Source organism: Saccostrea cucullata, unplaced genomic scaffold (assembly GCF_032062105.1).
Source record: "Saccostrea cucullata isolate Sc308-1 unplaced genomic scaffold, CSIRO_AGI_Scuc_v1 ctg4264, whole genome shotgun sequence".
NCBI classification, from domain to species: Eukaryota; Metazoa; Mollusca; class Bivalvia; order Ostreida; family Ostreidae; genus Saccostrea; species Saccostrea cuccullata.
Window position 1 is genome coordinate 1 of NW_026930950.1, and position 16,809 is coordinate 16,809.

At 32.3% G+C, this 16,809-nt stretch overlaps 1 pseudogene; it reads right to left on the reverse strand.

The window, feature by feature from the left end:
• Positions 1-6: 6 nt before the first annotated feature.
• On the reverse strand, positions 7-11,935 carry LOC134230711 (sodium- and chloride-dependent glycine transporter 1-like; annotated as a pseudogene).
• Between the last annotated feature and the right edge of the window lie 4,874 nt (positions 11,936-16,809).

A 16,809-nucleotide genomic window follows, 5' to 3' on the forward strand; every position in this document is an offset into this window, starting at 1 on the left:
AGTTCAGTCATTCAACCTTCAGTCGTTCACATATAAATACTCATGCTTTGATTGATGAGCATACAAAGATATGCTTAAAACACCCTGTCCAAACCAGAAAGCATGATAAAGAAACATTTTATAAAAGTATGTAATACTTTTTCTAAAATGCTTTCAATTATCAAGGCTAGGATTTCCACAAAGTGTTTGTAATAGACATGAAAATAATTAATTTCACATTGTACCCATCTTTTCTCTAACACTCTGTTTCATGTATTTGCTTACCTGAATGAATTAAAAGGTCGACCTTACCCCCAAAGTAAAGCGCTTCACATTCACCTTCTAACAGAATATAGTTTGTTTCATGTATACAAAAACTGTTAATTTTGAAAATGAACTTTTCAGCATGGATAACATAGTTGCTTCTTTCAATGCATGATTTTTTCTATTTCAGTGAAAAGAAATGTTTTAAAACTTACAGATTAGAAAGAATGGATTGTTTTTTTCTTTAATTTTCATTTAAGAAAGATACATTTTTGTTAAGTACCCTCCCAACACAGAATAGATTTTTTTTTTAAATGAACAATTGAAAACATGATAAAAGCAATTATAAGAAAGATGACCTTTTACTAAATTGAGGATGCTAGAACATTTTCAATGTGATTTTACTTAGTATGAGTATGAAGTTTAATGAAACAAAATGAACAATGCAACAAACCACACAATGCTGGCTAACAAAGTACACTGTACAAATGTTGCTTTCCAGACTTTGCATCAAGCAGTTTCATTTTAAATACAAATCATACAGGTACTTTCATTTCACCCTGTTCTTTTATCTCTGAATTCATACTACGAATACATGTAAACATGTATGCCTATAGTAATTTTGACAATAAGTGGCGATAAATCTAATTTTACTTTTTTGATAAGTTTTCTGTGTTGGGATGGTGAACAAAAACAATTTCTGAAGAGTTGTTTAAATAAAGTTTGTTGCAACTTTGTTTTCCATCAATCAGAAAGAGTAAAAATGTCTTTTTAGCTTGAGTATTAATTACTCAAACTTTATTATTTATTAAGAGAAAATAACATTTAATCAATTATACATTAAGTTGATAAAGTAAAACACTCTTATATCTAAACATATTAATTCTGAATATTTTTCACCTCTGAAAAGTTATTCATTATTCTCAATCTGTAATATAATACTGCTTACATACTTGTGACTGGTGTTGCTTTCTGTCTAATGTTAATTTAAGGTAACAGGAAAATATTCAATTCAGTCTACTTGAGAGTGTCATTTCACATTTTTCCCCCTTTTTCTTGGCTCTTTTTTGAAAAACAAGCTAAAAGGATTTAACAACATAATTTTTTTTATCCAAATCAGTCTTCACCAAATTGAATTTTATTTTTATTCTCATTTCCTTATTTATTTAGAATTTTTCTAAGAATGTTTTAATAGGTAAATAACAATCAGTAAATGCTTTCACAATCAGAAACCTCTATTAAAATGTACATGTTCCATATGTAACCATCATACTGTTGTTTACCGATTTTTAGTTGAAAATTAAAATATGTCCACATCTATGCTTATTTTAGTTTTTCAAATAAAAATCAGTAAACGACAATGATACCAACTGTTCTACACTATTTATTCGACATGTAAGTCTTACCAATTGATTCATCTGCACATTTTAATGGAGAAATATAAAATGTTGGACACATTCAAATGACTTTTAAAAAGTCATATGCAATATGCTATTGCCATGAAGTTAACAAATGGTTACATATACTATCTGATATACATTCTTTTCTTTATCCAATACAGATTTTTTTGGTTTTATTTTGTTTTGAAAAAAGAGCCCTTCATGATGATATAAAAAAAAAAAAATAAGTTCAACTTTTAATCATCAATTTTTATCATCGTTAACATTTTCAAATCTAATTTTAAAACTCAAAAATTGCTAATATACCTCTCAAATAGACTTGGGAACAGAAAATATAACATAAATGCTTAGGAGATGGGGTTTTAGCTACCTGGCTGTCCAAACCAATGGTGAATAACATCAGAAAAAACAGGACTGCCCACATAGGTGAAATAGGGAGGTTAGCAACAGCTTCTGGATAGGCAACAAACGTTAAACCAGGTCCTATGGATACAAAATAATTTACAATTTTAGCTGAACATTGATGCCTTGATCTAAATCTTATTCTATAATATATCTGATATTGACTAATATATATGTATTTTAAGCCATTACGTTTTCTTCTCCCTCCAGCAAATTACAAATCATTTAAACAGTGTGAAAATGAAAGATTTGTTATATGTAAATCAAATTTGGAGAAAATTAAACATTAATTTAACAGATATGGCATTTGTTTTTATTTCTATCTGCGTGATCCATGTAAGAGTTTGGTATGTTTATTTAGATAATTATTTAATGCAAGTACCTTGACTAACGACTTTCTCAACTGTCGTATTGGCGGACTCTGCCATGAATCCCAAAATGGAAAAAATCACAAAACCTGCGAATATGCTGGTGCCGCAGTTTATTATAGGTACCAACATTGCATCCCTAAAAATAAAAATAGATGAGTTGACATACATGATTTTGAACACTCGCGATGAAATTTTACGCACTTAAAATACATTTGCCAAGGCTAATCATGGTCTACTGACTGACTTTACTAACCTTGATATTGGAAAACAAAACTAATATGAAACTTTTTCCGCAAGTTTTTTTTTTTAATTCATACATAATTAACTGTGTTGCATGTTGAAAATAAACCACTACACGAATGTTAAATTTTTTTTAATACTTCGTTTTCGAAACAGGGATTTTTTTAAAAATATTTTGTTGATGATCTTACCTGTAGATATTATTGCTAAATCTGTTATAACTGGCCATAGTAATGATTCCTCCCCATGCCATGCCCACTGAGTAGAATATCTGTAATGCTGCATCTCCCCACACCTAATATACATCAAAATCAAATATATAATCAATAATGTTTAGGCATAATTATGTGTACTGTAAAATTGAAAAAAAAATGAATGATATTGAAGTGCTTCATAGAAAATTTCCAATAAACCTCTAAACCCTTTTTTTTCAAAAAAAACTTGTCAACTTTATTTATTCATACCATTACAATTAAAACTTTAATATAGAGCTACCGAGTTGTGTTCACAAAATTTCTCTAAAGATAAGCTTTTCTGAGGAATTTCGTTGTGATAACTTTCTGATGTGCACATGGCTTCACATGGTGCTTAAATGTATTTTGTTTGGCAAAAAAAGCAGAATTCAACTTTGCCAGTCATAATTCTTTCTGTCGAGACGTTGCTTTACCTCTAGCAAGAATGAAAGGATAACATAAAGCATATCTCGTATCTGTAATTTGGCAAGATACAGAAGTATCACTTAGTTAATGGTTATAAAACAGATAGTTGACATCCTTTGATATTTTTTGAACCAACATTGTGTAAACTTGTCTCGTTTGTTTGAAAATTATCAGCTAATTTACTTTTGAAATTTCTGCACTTCTCGACTTGTTTTGAAGATCCCACTTTGTATTTAGAATATATTTTACATTAAAGTTTTGCAATTTAAAAAATCAAAACTATCTAAAATAAAAATAGATTTTTAAAAGAATCCCACACTAAATTTTATATATCACTTTTTTTTTAATAATACCCTTTTTAAAAAAGCGCGAAAATGTATTTATCCAAATACAAAATAGATCCCTTCACGCAATAATGCTTTCTAATAAGTTTGGACGTAACTGGAGCGGTTATGATGAAGACAAAAACATGAAACTTTAATTTAAACAAACACTTGTCAAACACAGACTATGTACAATTCATACATATATTGTTATAAATATAGATGTACAGATCAGGAAAGCTAAATCGAGCCTCTTGTTCAAGTTAGCTAATTATATCTATTTGTGCCTGATTTAGGGAAATCATTGCTATTGCGAAATATCGATTGAGAATATTCTGGGTTCACGTTCAAAATAGTTTTTTGTCGCGGGAAGTAAATACACTCCTCTATCGTATATTTTGTTCTAAATTTAAACTTATCATTTAAATTCAATATCTGTGTCATGGTATGAACAAAAGAAGTTTTCCACTGTTTTGAAACCTTATACCATCTGTTAACCGCTGCCAAAGCAAACAACTTTTTTTAAAAAGAAAATCAAATTCTCAATCGATTGCAAGCCATTTGCTCCGATCTTCCCGCAAGATACATGCTGCGAAAGACTCGCGAAACATCCATAACATTTGTAAACGCTCCTTTAAAGTACATTGTAATTTTAAGAAGCCTTGAACAAGCTTTCTGTATTGGGAACTATTTTTTTCCCCAATTATTCTGTGTCTGGTGTATTTACCTGGTAGTCTGTCAACCTCTCCCATTTCGGTAAAATGTAGAATTTAATGCCGTTCAAAGCACCAGGTAGGGTTACCCCTCTGATTAGTAATACGAGTAAGACTAGATAAGGAAAAGGGGCTGCAAAATGCATCACCTGAAACAAAGAAAAATCTTAATTCAATATGTACAAGTATCTAATGATAATAAACAATTAAAAGAATCTTAATACAATACGTGTCTAATGCTACGGAAAAGGTTAACTTTAAAAGTTCTTAAGTAAAAGTATCAAGTAATGGTTTATTAACAATCAACAAAATCATTTATATGTTTACAAGAAGTTTATGATGAAGTACTTTTGTTACTTCAAGATTTTCTTCTCCGTGTAGATTTTTAAAAAGTTGAACAATACAAAAAAGATCACTGTAAATTAATCGGGGTAATGCACATTTTATTTCATTATTTCATTTCAAATTTAATGAATCGTTTTGCATTTGTTCCATCATGGAAAATGTATGCTCAATTCTGATGATTCGGTTTTTCGAGGAACTATCGGAGAGACAAATATAGTATGTTCACCACCTGTTCGAATGAGTCACTAGGATCATTATTATATTCGAGTGCTGTGGATGTTTCAATCAATACTGATCTTAGCAAATTATGAAATAAGGCTATATTTTGATCCATTCAAGTTAAATGCTGTAACATGATGATAACGAAATGGTTGTCTTTTTTAGTTTAAGTTGAAGGTACCGGTAAGTTTTAGTATGTCAACCTAAAATCAATCCACATTGTGATGACCAAGATTTTTTCGGTTTTAAAGAGGCCAAAACTTAAAATTTCAGCTCCTAACATTATCTAAGGATAGTGGATAGGTTGCTTTTATTATTAACCTGAAGACCTGTTTTAATACTTCTAGCTATTTTATATGGCCGTCCTATTTATTATGCGTGTACCTTTGTTTTTAATCACACCTGATTCGGTTGTGGTACAAGTTCCACGTACCTTTCCTAAAACCTTGACCCCTTTAAATAAGCACAGGAACACGGTGACCCACGCCAAAGTCAAGCAGATCAACAGCTGCCAACGAATGGTACCCGGGTCGTTTATTCCTTCAGTTATTTCTAGAACGTGTCGTCTGCAAAGAGAAAATTTTTGAAAATAATTAAACTCAAAATGATTTTTACGTCTTCAAGAAAAAAAATTATTTGCCCAAGTTATGAATTCATAGACTTTGTAAGCATATACAAAATGCTTACAATCAAAATGAAAAGAGATTTAACATAGAATTTGTTCAACATAAATTATTCCCACAAAGAATGAATTTATGACTACTCACGTCCAGAACTCCTCGCTCGCTGACATCTTTTTGCTTGCAAGAGCCGTTGCGTTCGCCGTAGCGTTTGCCGTAACGTTCTCCATTGCGGCCATCGTCCCATTAAACAAAGTACTGGCGTTATAGAAAGTAGAATTCCCAAGGGAGAAGACTGAAGCATTAGTCCGAGTTGGATTGTGAACATTTCCTATTCCAACAACGCAGTTTTCCGTATTCCAGTCATTATCACATGTACTCCAAGGCAAAACAGCCGAAAGGACATGTACAGAAAATACAACGTCCAGGCCACAATCACATTATAGTATATACACACGATTGCAGACACCATTACCATCCCCACTCCAACACCTGAAAAAAGGAATGCATGTTTTTAAATTTTATAAAGAAAGAATGTTATATTTTTGTAGTCTAGAATTTTTATTGATAGATTGATTGATTGTATATTGTTTAACGTCCCTCTCGAGAATTTTTTAATCATATGGAGACGCCACCACTTGCCGGTGGAGAGCTGCAAATTTTGTCCTATACTCGGCACTAAGGGCCATTGAGCAAGGAGAGATCTTTTTCGTGCTAGCACCTACTGCGACACAGGACCTCGTTTATACGGTCTCATCTGAAGGACCGATCTCCACGTCCCATAGAGGGATTCGAACCCGCGAGGTAAGGATCAACTCTTTATTACGCGACTCTAGAGCAGACCCTCTATCCACTGCGCCACGTGGGCGAATCTAGTATTTTTAAGATCTAAATTAATGAAGCGTGGAGTTATTTCTTTTTCAGATAAAAAATTGTGTACATGTTAAAAATTGATTATGAAGTCTTTTTTATTTCTATATAATCTTAAAAATTATTGTGTATTTTTTGCTAAGCTTTGCAATGTTAATGCGTGGTGTATTACTATTTGAGTCTATCTCTTTGACAGATTTTTATTTTATTCATGAATAAATTCTGCAATGCATATTTTTGTATCTAGAAAACATGCGAGAAAGACCTCTTCATGAACTCTGTGGTTTTAAGGAAAGGGGTCAGTAAACTTTTTTTTCCTAAGGCCTATCAGTGGCCATTGCACGTCAAAGATTGCCTTATGCTAGTATCAATGTACAGGTTGCCTATTGTACTTGTAATAGTCCACCTAACCCATTCACAAGGTGAATACATTGTTGTTTTTTCGATACATGTCAGTTGCCAGTGCTTATCAGTTTAATTTGCACCAATTGCCCTATTCTTCCTATTGCACACACTGCAAATGAGAAAAAGAGTGGTAATTTTCCATGCTTATATTCGCTGACGCTTGCAAATTCTACACGTTGCATGCATGAATCGATTTTCATTTCATCGAAAAATGCAGGAGAAATTTCCTACACCTTTATTTATTGTCATACACTGATAACTGCGTGTAGTTTCCGGCTTTTAAAATACAACAGAATATCATTCTTTCCGGAAAACGTAGAAAAGCGGAAACTTTTATCAACAAATGAAAATTCAAGTATAGCAGTGCTGGAGTGTTTGTGAACAGTTATGTGTAAACAGACACGTAAAGTACAACATACGAATACAATGAATGAAGTAGCTTCGCCTTGGATATGATATACAGATATAGTCCTTGGCAAAGTAAAGTAACGAAGAAACCTGAAACCGGGCAAGTAACAAGGAAACTGGCCGTTCTAGCATGAACTTCGGCTAATTCAAGTCAATAGCGATCTAGATCTTACCTTTGAACAGTGGACACATTCTCCATACTGAAATAGGACTGAGACTAGAAAACTGTCCATAAGACGCTTCCATAAAGAACAGAGGTACCCCGCAAAGGACTAGAAACATTATATAAGGAATGAAGAAAGCACCTGCAAAACAAATATTATTATTAATAAGAAGAAAATATCCTGAATATCATTATTTTGTTGTTTTTTATTTATACATTACATACAATACAGTGAATCTTTTGATTCCAAATTTTGAAATATCTCTGCAAATCATAGACTAATTTAAAAACTTGCATAACGGAATAATACATGTATATACGCAAAAAATAATAATAATAATAATAATTGAGGCAACATAATAATTTGCCGCATTGCATTTTAAGAGAAGTTGTATATCCTCGAAAGGTTCATTAATGCAGTGTCGGAAAATAAAATATCGATCTAATCATTACAGACTGATAGAATTGTTTTGTTGACTACGTGCTCTTCGGCGCCGTTCTCATTTTTTTTTCATTTTAATTTTTTACGGAAAATAGACAAAACGTATTCCAAATATTTTTTAAAAAGGGGTTTCTTTCAAGTATTAAATATCTTTAATGCTTATCTCCAGGTCTCCATTACGGAAAACTTACAGGGCATTTTACCAGCGAAAAATAGGTCAAAGTTTTAGGGACCTTCTTTGACAGCAGAGAAAAATAGGTTAAAGTTTGTTATAGGGACCTTCTTTCATCACTGTTTTTTCCAATTTTTAAACACAGGTTAAGCTCGACCAGGTTTTACTTATTACTGTCGTACAGTTTAAGTATGACCCAGGCCAGAGTATGTAAATTAAATAATATTTGTTTAAAAAGTCATGAAATACATGTATGTAGCTGTCGAACATTTAATTTCAACAACATTTAATTTCACAAGTGAGGGTCTTTATAAGTAAAATATTTTCAGGTCAACATATCCTTTGCAATTTTACGGTGTTTTGTCGATAAGTGGAAAAACTTCCTCTACACGTTTTTGTGAGTGAGTTTATTTAAACAGCATGTACTTATTTTGTAAAGATATAAAAAAAAATCAAACGAAAGCCTATAAAAGGATAGCACGACAATAAACAATTTCATCCCACATGCAGTTCTTTAAAACTTAAGGAAATCTTTCCCTGTCGTTATAAGATCATAATGCTCCAATTACTTTTTTCTCTCTTTAGTTTTATATACATATAACTTAGCTCTTTACAAATATTTACAATAACCAACATAAGTATGTTGAATACTGTTGCAAAACACAAGGACAGGGTTTTACATGTATTTTTTTCTCATTCATATTTTAAGGCAATCGTTTTTAACAATACATGTAGCTCTGTCGCTTTATTTATTCTGTCTGCACTAAAAAGTAAATCCACTGCACTTCCGTCCCTATTACACTTCATTATATAACCCTAAGTTATTAAGATTATTACAATAATCTAAATCTCGGCGTCATAAATTATTAATTCAGACTTTTCTTTAGGCACGTAAGGTATGAAAACATTTTGTAAACAAGAAGTCTGTGAGCTAATGCGCACTAGTAATAACCCTGGTCTGACGTGTGAATACCGGTATATGATATTCTCTTATGTGAAGATAAATAAAAATTCAGTCTAAGGTATCGAATTCGTACAAAAATTAATCTCACCATATGCCATGCCTAAACAAAGAATGTGCTAAAATTTCAAGCATCTGCAATGAAAAGTTGCTGAGAAAACTGCGACGGAAATTTGGTATGGACAGACGCACGGATTAACAGGAAGTTGAATCAGAATGTGCAAAAATTTCAAATATCTGCAACTAGTAGTTGTTGATAAAACTGTGACGAATTTTTCTATGGACAGACCGACACACAGAAACACAAGGATAAAACAGTATATCCCTTACTCCTTCGGAGAAAGGGTATGATAAAAAATTTTTTCCCGAAGTTTATAGAGAGAACATGTGTTTATTTTCTTGATTTTCACACCTCAGGCGAAATATTTTAGAGCTACTCTGTCAAATAGCCTATTTGTCGTTGATCTTTTGACTTACAACCGAATGCCTATGTAAATGACGGTATTTAAAGTAGCCACATCCTTTTCATTAACAAAAAAGTATAATTTATTTCGAGAATTTTATATATATTTCCTCTCATTTTTTGTTAACAAATTCATGTTTTTAAAAAAATCGTTAAAATGCGCATTTTCAACATGTTTAAGTAATAGAATTCATTATAAGGTACCAATTATCAATGCAAAATGACTTACCACCGCCGCTTTTGTAACAAAGGTAAGGAAATCTCCAAATATTCCCCAGTCCTACGGCGTACCCAATACATGTCATAATAAAGTCCAGTCGCCCCTTCCAGCCATCCCTATCCTGGATTTGTTTCTTCTCCTGGACAATGGAATCGTCAGAAGAGCAACTCTTAGAAGACTCTGCATCCTCCTTCTTCATTTTTGCAGTGTCTAGTGTAAATTCCAAACCCTGCGTAGAATAAAACCAAGATCAATATAAGACATATATACTCTATATTAAACTAAGAGTTTTCCAAGTGTCGTCCTTAACCTTAGATTTGTCCAATAAAATGACATCGTGCTTTTTGTCTGTTTACTTTAAATTCATAGTCAACATGCCTCATCTTTCTATTTTAGTTTTAATGTTCAGGGCCTAATAACCGTTGCATCCAGATCCTGTAAAAGAACTCTATGAGTCTGTCCCAGTTTAATTTCACTTTTTCCCCCAAAATGTAAGTAAAAATACCTAAATGACAAGCAGTGTTTTTAGAAATATTTTTTACCTAAAATTTAAAGAAAGTTGAATTTTGTGTTCTTAACAACTCATATAGGCCTACTTAACAACTCATATAGGCCTAGAGGTGAAAAATGCAAGCCTTCCTTCTCTCCTTATTCAGGCAAAACTGAATAGACGAATTTCGCATTCCTAAGATTTATCTCCCGTTGTCGGCGTAACGCTCATTTTTCCCACTTTGTCCTTTGTAAGTTACCTGTTAATATTTTTAATCTTCAAATGTTATCAGACAATTTTGATCTGTACCTGTATTGCCAGAGTATGGGGCAACATGAAAAACATATTGAACATATTCATACAATCATATTTATTTCTAAGATACTGACCCATAAAGTTGGTAAGGAGGGAAAACAGTGCCTTACGCCGGTTGACCCCGCAAAGGGGAATAACTTTTGTAAATGTGAAAGTCGTCTATAGAAAACATTATGATATCCAAACTTTTTTGTCAGATTCAAAATTCCTAGTCCCAGGTACAGAGTCCTTGGCAAAAAGGGTCAATTAAATCTGACGTTACAATCAGGATGTAAACAAAAGATCTAAAATAAATTCAAAAAGTAAAGTGGGTTGTTAAGATCCCTCAAAGCAGTTGCTGTCTGACATTGATAATTACATTTAAAAGTGCAGATTGTAAACAGATATTTTAAACAGAACTTATCCTATTTACAGAGCTTTTTTCCACGAGTATTTTTTTTTTCACAAAAAATAACAATGTTGGTAAATCTTAAACAAATCGAAATTTCAATTTGAATTTATATCACTAACTTCTTTAAACTTTACAATAATTATGTCACAGTAACAGATATATCTTTTAAAAGCTGCATAATATTTATAAGAAAAAAAACAAAAACAAACAAACAAAAAACAAACAACCTGATTTTTCAAAGCCCCAAAGCATGCGAGCAGACGTTTTTAATTTCATCGTTCGAATTCACTGTAAATTTCACCGGATATGTCACTGCGAAACTAAATAATGAATCCCGTATGATCATGATGATAACGCTCTATAATTCCGTTCCTGTCTATATTTGCATTTTTTCGGTAAATTTTCATTACGTGTTCATTACAATTTGCGCCTTTTTAATATGAATAATAAAAATAGAATACAAAGACTTTTCATGTATGTATTACTATAAAACGAATCGTGCATTTTGTTTCGTAAATATAGGCTAATATGGTTTTCATGGAAGAAATTCGAGAACTCATTATAACACAGTACCCTGCAAAAGCCTTAATTGTAGATTTGTTGTTTTTTTCCTTCATATTTTGGATACTTTTGTGCATACAACAAATATATGTATCATGATTATATACATAAAAAAAATTAAAAATGCAATACATATCTATAAATAATGTGCAGCATAGAATAATTTTATTTTAATTGAAAATTATCACAAAATATATCAATATCAATTCTTTAAAATGAAATGCATATAATAAGACAGACAGTTTTTAAAAAAATACATGTACGGGCATCTCTTTAACTACCCCACATGTACATCGACCACAAATTTACCACGCGGTCTTTTATTCACAATGCAAAATCCTTGACTTATCACATTTATACAACAAAAAAATAGAATGTCCTACCTTAAAAATTGATAGTTTTTTAAATTTATATCCAAAACTCTTTTATAAATATAAATTAATATATTTTTATTAACAAAAGGGACAATGAGCTCCACAACGTCTCTTGCATCTAACATAAAAGTCGGTCACTGCATGAATATATGTTCGGGGTTACGAAAAATTTTCCTCTACGTCACTACAGGGTTGCCCTAAAATTCGAGTCGTTCGATATCTAGCGAAGTTAAATTTAAAACAAATATTTCCTCTTCATTTGAAGTTAAGATTTTGAATTTTCATAATACATTTTCCATTCTTCAAATGTAAAGCAGAAGTAAAATGACCATTAGGAAAAGAATATAGATAAATCAATATAATATACACAGCATGCAAGCTTCGTAATAAAATACCATGAATTTATCGGCAAATATATGTTATATTTATTTATTATTTTTTATCAATTGTAATGCACCTGTCAGAAATGAAGTTTTTATTAGCGTCACACTGCTACATTATTCACAAAGTATTGCTAGAAATTTTTAAAAAAAATTAAAAAATGAATTAGCGGGACTCATTCTAAAAATTCTGGCAATATCCGTACAATATAACAATGCATGGGTTCATTCACTTGACCTTGCAATAATCAATTAATCAACAGCTTATTTTCCCCATTAAAGTCATTGTAGTTTATGCCTATGTTAAGCGTGTTTACATGTAGGTCGTTTAAATAGCTATAAAAATAGGTATTGATGCATTGTATCTTCATGGGAGTGACTCCTGGACCAGCATATTTTAAATAAAATTTTAACAGTTTTCAAGACCTCTGCACCTTACTGTTATATTATCTGTCCCTTTCCCTAGTGCAACAACGTCTTAATTAATCGCTATTATATACCAAATTAGTAGATGCTCAGCAAAACCAATGATTCAGAAGTCTAATGCTTTGTTTTATGATGCCTACATCATACATCTGAACATTGTATTAATTTATATATGGCACACATTGCAGTTATAGTGCACAAGTTACAGTGGCATTTTTTTTTAAAATTTCATTTGAGAATAGTACGGGCTTCGAGAATACTTGTATATTCACATAAATATATTGAGACGCCACCCGTGGACTATGAAATTCACATACAGTTGCATGAGAGTTCACTAACGAACCATCATCGATCATCGACTGAAAATTAAGTAGGTCCGGGCACGATTATACGACGGCGTGACGACAAAGAAGCAAAGGCGCAATGGTGCGATGATGATTTTGTGATATTACGGTGGAGCGATATTGAACAACATCGTCATCCTACATGTACACTGTACCATCACAGCATCGTCATCGCGGCACTATCGAGTCGCTATTGCACCATCGCTTCATCAAATGTCATCGCATCATCGATCGCCATCGCATTGTCACACCTCCACGCAAATCACTGAGTTAATTATCGTACCATCGCCATAGCATCGCTAAAAATTTATTGTAATCGCACTTTCGACAGAAACCTCGATGGTGCCGTGATGCGATAGCGAATTATACGTACATGGTCCTATCCGGATTTCATACTTATGAGGGTTTTTTTTTTCCTTGAAAAGCAATCTGTCATTTTCATACTAACATGCCGCGATGAATATCCAAGAGCAGCTAGGGTCAGGGGCGTGGGCATCATTAAACCGCAGCTGGCTGAAAGGATTACTACAAATGACCGGCTCTAACAATCCTTGCCCCAGGATCATGGAATAATTTGGCCTTCGGTCGAAATATGAATAGCGCCCAAATATAAACTGATGCATCTAAAGGTCAAGCAGACAAAAATAGTTTTTTTTTCTAAAGATAGCATCACCAAAATGCTTAATATTTTGAGTTCAAGTTCAGTTTCCCATCAGTTAGTAGAATTATAATAGCGTCTTATAGATGATAAAATTTTGTAAATGTATTCTGATCCTGTTTCAAGTCTGCTTAATAATTTATAATTCTGAGGGTCCAGGGTCATAACAGAAGAACGGTGGATTTGGTCAACAGCATTTGTTATAAATAGTCGCAATACAGAACATATGACAATTTGATTCGGATGCTGACGATATGCCTTAAACCCCTTCCCCTCATTCCCGACTTACAAATCCTACCCCCCCCCCCACCTCCCCATATTAGGGACACTAAGTATACAATCTATCTATTTATTTCTCAATTTATTTCTCAGAGCATAGTTTTCCTTTCTTGCATAACTTTGCTCCATTCACTCATGACTTGACTTTTCGCGGTCTATACAACTGTTCTATATTTTTGTCGTTTTGCGAATAAATGTTATCTTTGAAGCAAAAATCAAGTCAAGTAAATATTATCCTTCACGTGTAAAGTTGAATGATCTTTGGTGGTTTACTTGTTACCGTAGAAATTCAACCTAATTCAAACAAACTTAATTTCTACAAAATTTAATCAAATATATAAACATTTTAAGTGCTTGTCAATTTCACTCATTAGGCGGCATCCTCGTGTAATATATTCTTAGTAAATATTCCAATAAAATATTTTTAAATGACCATTTCAAATATTTTGTTTTCCCCATTAAGAACTGTGTTTATTGAAAATAAATCAATAATAAGGAACAGCATGTATATCTTTGGTAGTTCGGTTCTCATCAAAAATGCATGGGTTTAATATATTGCAATTGAATACAGAGAATACCAAATTCAATTGGGTGTGTTAAATTTTTTTACTTTACGCATATAAACATGAATCTTTTACGAATATTTCTTCAGAACTTATGACTTTGCATAGACCTAAATGAATAATTTGTTACCAAAATCTTCATATAAAGTGATATTTATAGTTTCAAAACTTAAAAACGTAATTTAAAGAACTTGAAAAAAATGACCTCTTTATCCCTAATCAAAACAAAACAGATAAATCCTTCAATTTAAAAGTACGTCGACCAAACTGACATTATCCCCAATGCTCATGCGACATCATGAACTGTCCCTTTTTTACCTTGATCCATCAATGAGTTTGAAAACATTGTCCCAAATATTTCTACTAAATAATATTGTCAAGATCAAATTAAAGTGCATAAAGGTAGAAAATCCTCCTTGTGCAATATACCTCGTATATAAAATACCGGGGGTATTCGGAAATGGAATGTTATTTGTTTTGAACCATATTGTAGGACGCTGACATCCAAGAAAGGTGGTCCAAAAAAAAGCTGTAAACCTGCTTGATATTAAAGAATTATATCTTTTTCTCTCTTTAAATTTTAATTCAATTCAATTATAGTGATTTACAATATAAATCTTGTAAATTGGATCATGGATTATAACACAAAAAAAATCATTGCCTCTTCTTGTCTGCATATTATCCAGAAAATGTAATTTACAATCCTGCAGACAATTCTGAATTGTTTTAATCGTACACGTACATGTACCTCTCAAAATTGTTAATATACCGGTATAAAGCTTTCTTTAAATAAATCTAACATTCACTGTAATTTTTGTTCTGAACTCTCATAAAAATCTATATTGGACCACTGAAATATTGCACCTATCTATGACCTATTTGACCGCTTTGATAATTTTTATGACCTACTTTAGGTGCATGTTGCCCTCAAACCTAGTCAATGATTGAGTTAGGGCAATATGTTGGTTTCATCGGACCTAAAAACCAAACTGATTGCCTGAGGCCGTTAGACAGAAGGCAAACAGATTGGTTCCAGGGATCGACAAAACGCATTATGTCCAAGAACACATGCAGTAAATAAATGTTTTAATTGTTACATTGTATGCCAGCTTACAGGTATATGATTGAAAAGATATGGGTGTTCCCGTCTATAGTGTGACGTAAACAGTAGCAGTCAAATATTTCTTAAAAAGGTACTTTCTTTTTCATTTCAACAGTCCATGCAGCAGTAGTTTTAGAAATTCTTTTTTTTTCAATTTTAGCATGGAAAATCAAAATGGGTCAAATTTTACAAATAATTTTTGAATTAGTTATTTAAAGGAAAAGATATTTAGATGTTTAAAAAATCAGCAGTAACAAGCGTGGAGGCTTGAGATTTTCAGTTTGGGAAAGATTGATACCGAACAAAAATAAAATTTAAAAATTTTGATTACTAAATACTTTTGGTAATTGTACTTTTTCTTTAAGGTAACGACAATATTGATAATACATGTATGATTCAAGTGTTACAATTTATTGCAAAAAGGGAACACTGCTAAACTGAGCACTACTCTATGCACTGACGTCTGATTCTGACTGCTTATAAACCTCATCAATAAGGGGAAAAAGAACACAATGTAACAAAAAAACTTTATTCCTCGTATTCTGAATACTACAGTAAATTCTTATAAATATGCAAAAATAACTACCCCTTTTAAGAGAATAAATAAATAAAACAGTTATTAATACCTTCCGAATGCGCCAAAGAAGTTGGATGGAGTGCATTTGATCAAATAATTTTTCTTGTCTATTTTCCTGCGTGTTTGTTCACTCAAAAGAGACCTCTCGTTTAAATTTTGGCATAAGTTGGACGATCGGTTAAACTTTAAAGCGGATAAGGCTAAAGGCATGAATATTGGAATTATATTATGAGTACCGTTGTTTTGCATATACTTTTTATTTAGCGATTGATTACACAGTAAACTACAGTATCTAGGAATTTTTCCGATTGTCCGACCTTGAGAGGGATCACACGGCTGGTGTGACCGTTCAACAGGGGATACTTCTCCATGCGTGGCACCAGATCACATCTTGATCTCGCACAAGTCTCGCAAACATGCATCCTTGGCATTCAGCCACATTTATCACTATGCAAGAAAGCTTAAAGAATACAGTTGTAAATGTATAAAATGTTTTCATAATTATTCGTTTTAATTACGTTCCACATGTATATTTGTCTACTTTACTATAGAAGACTGCAACTTTTTGGAGAAAAAAATCAAATAATGATGTGATGAGATTTTCAACTTAGGAAAGTCAATGACTGACGTTGTTAGGTATACAGAGGGCATTCTGCCACGTATGTTTACCAACAATTCATCTGCTGGAACATTGCATGTCAAGGATGCGA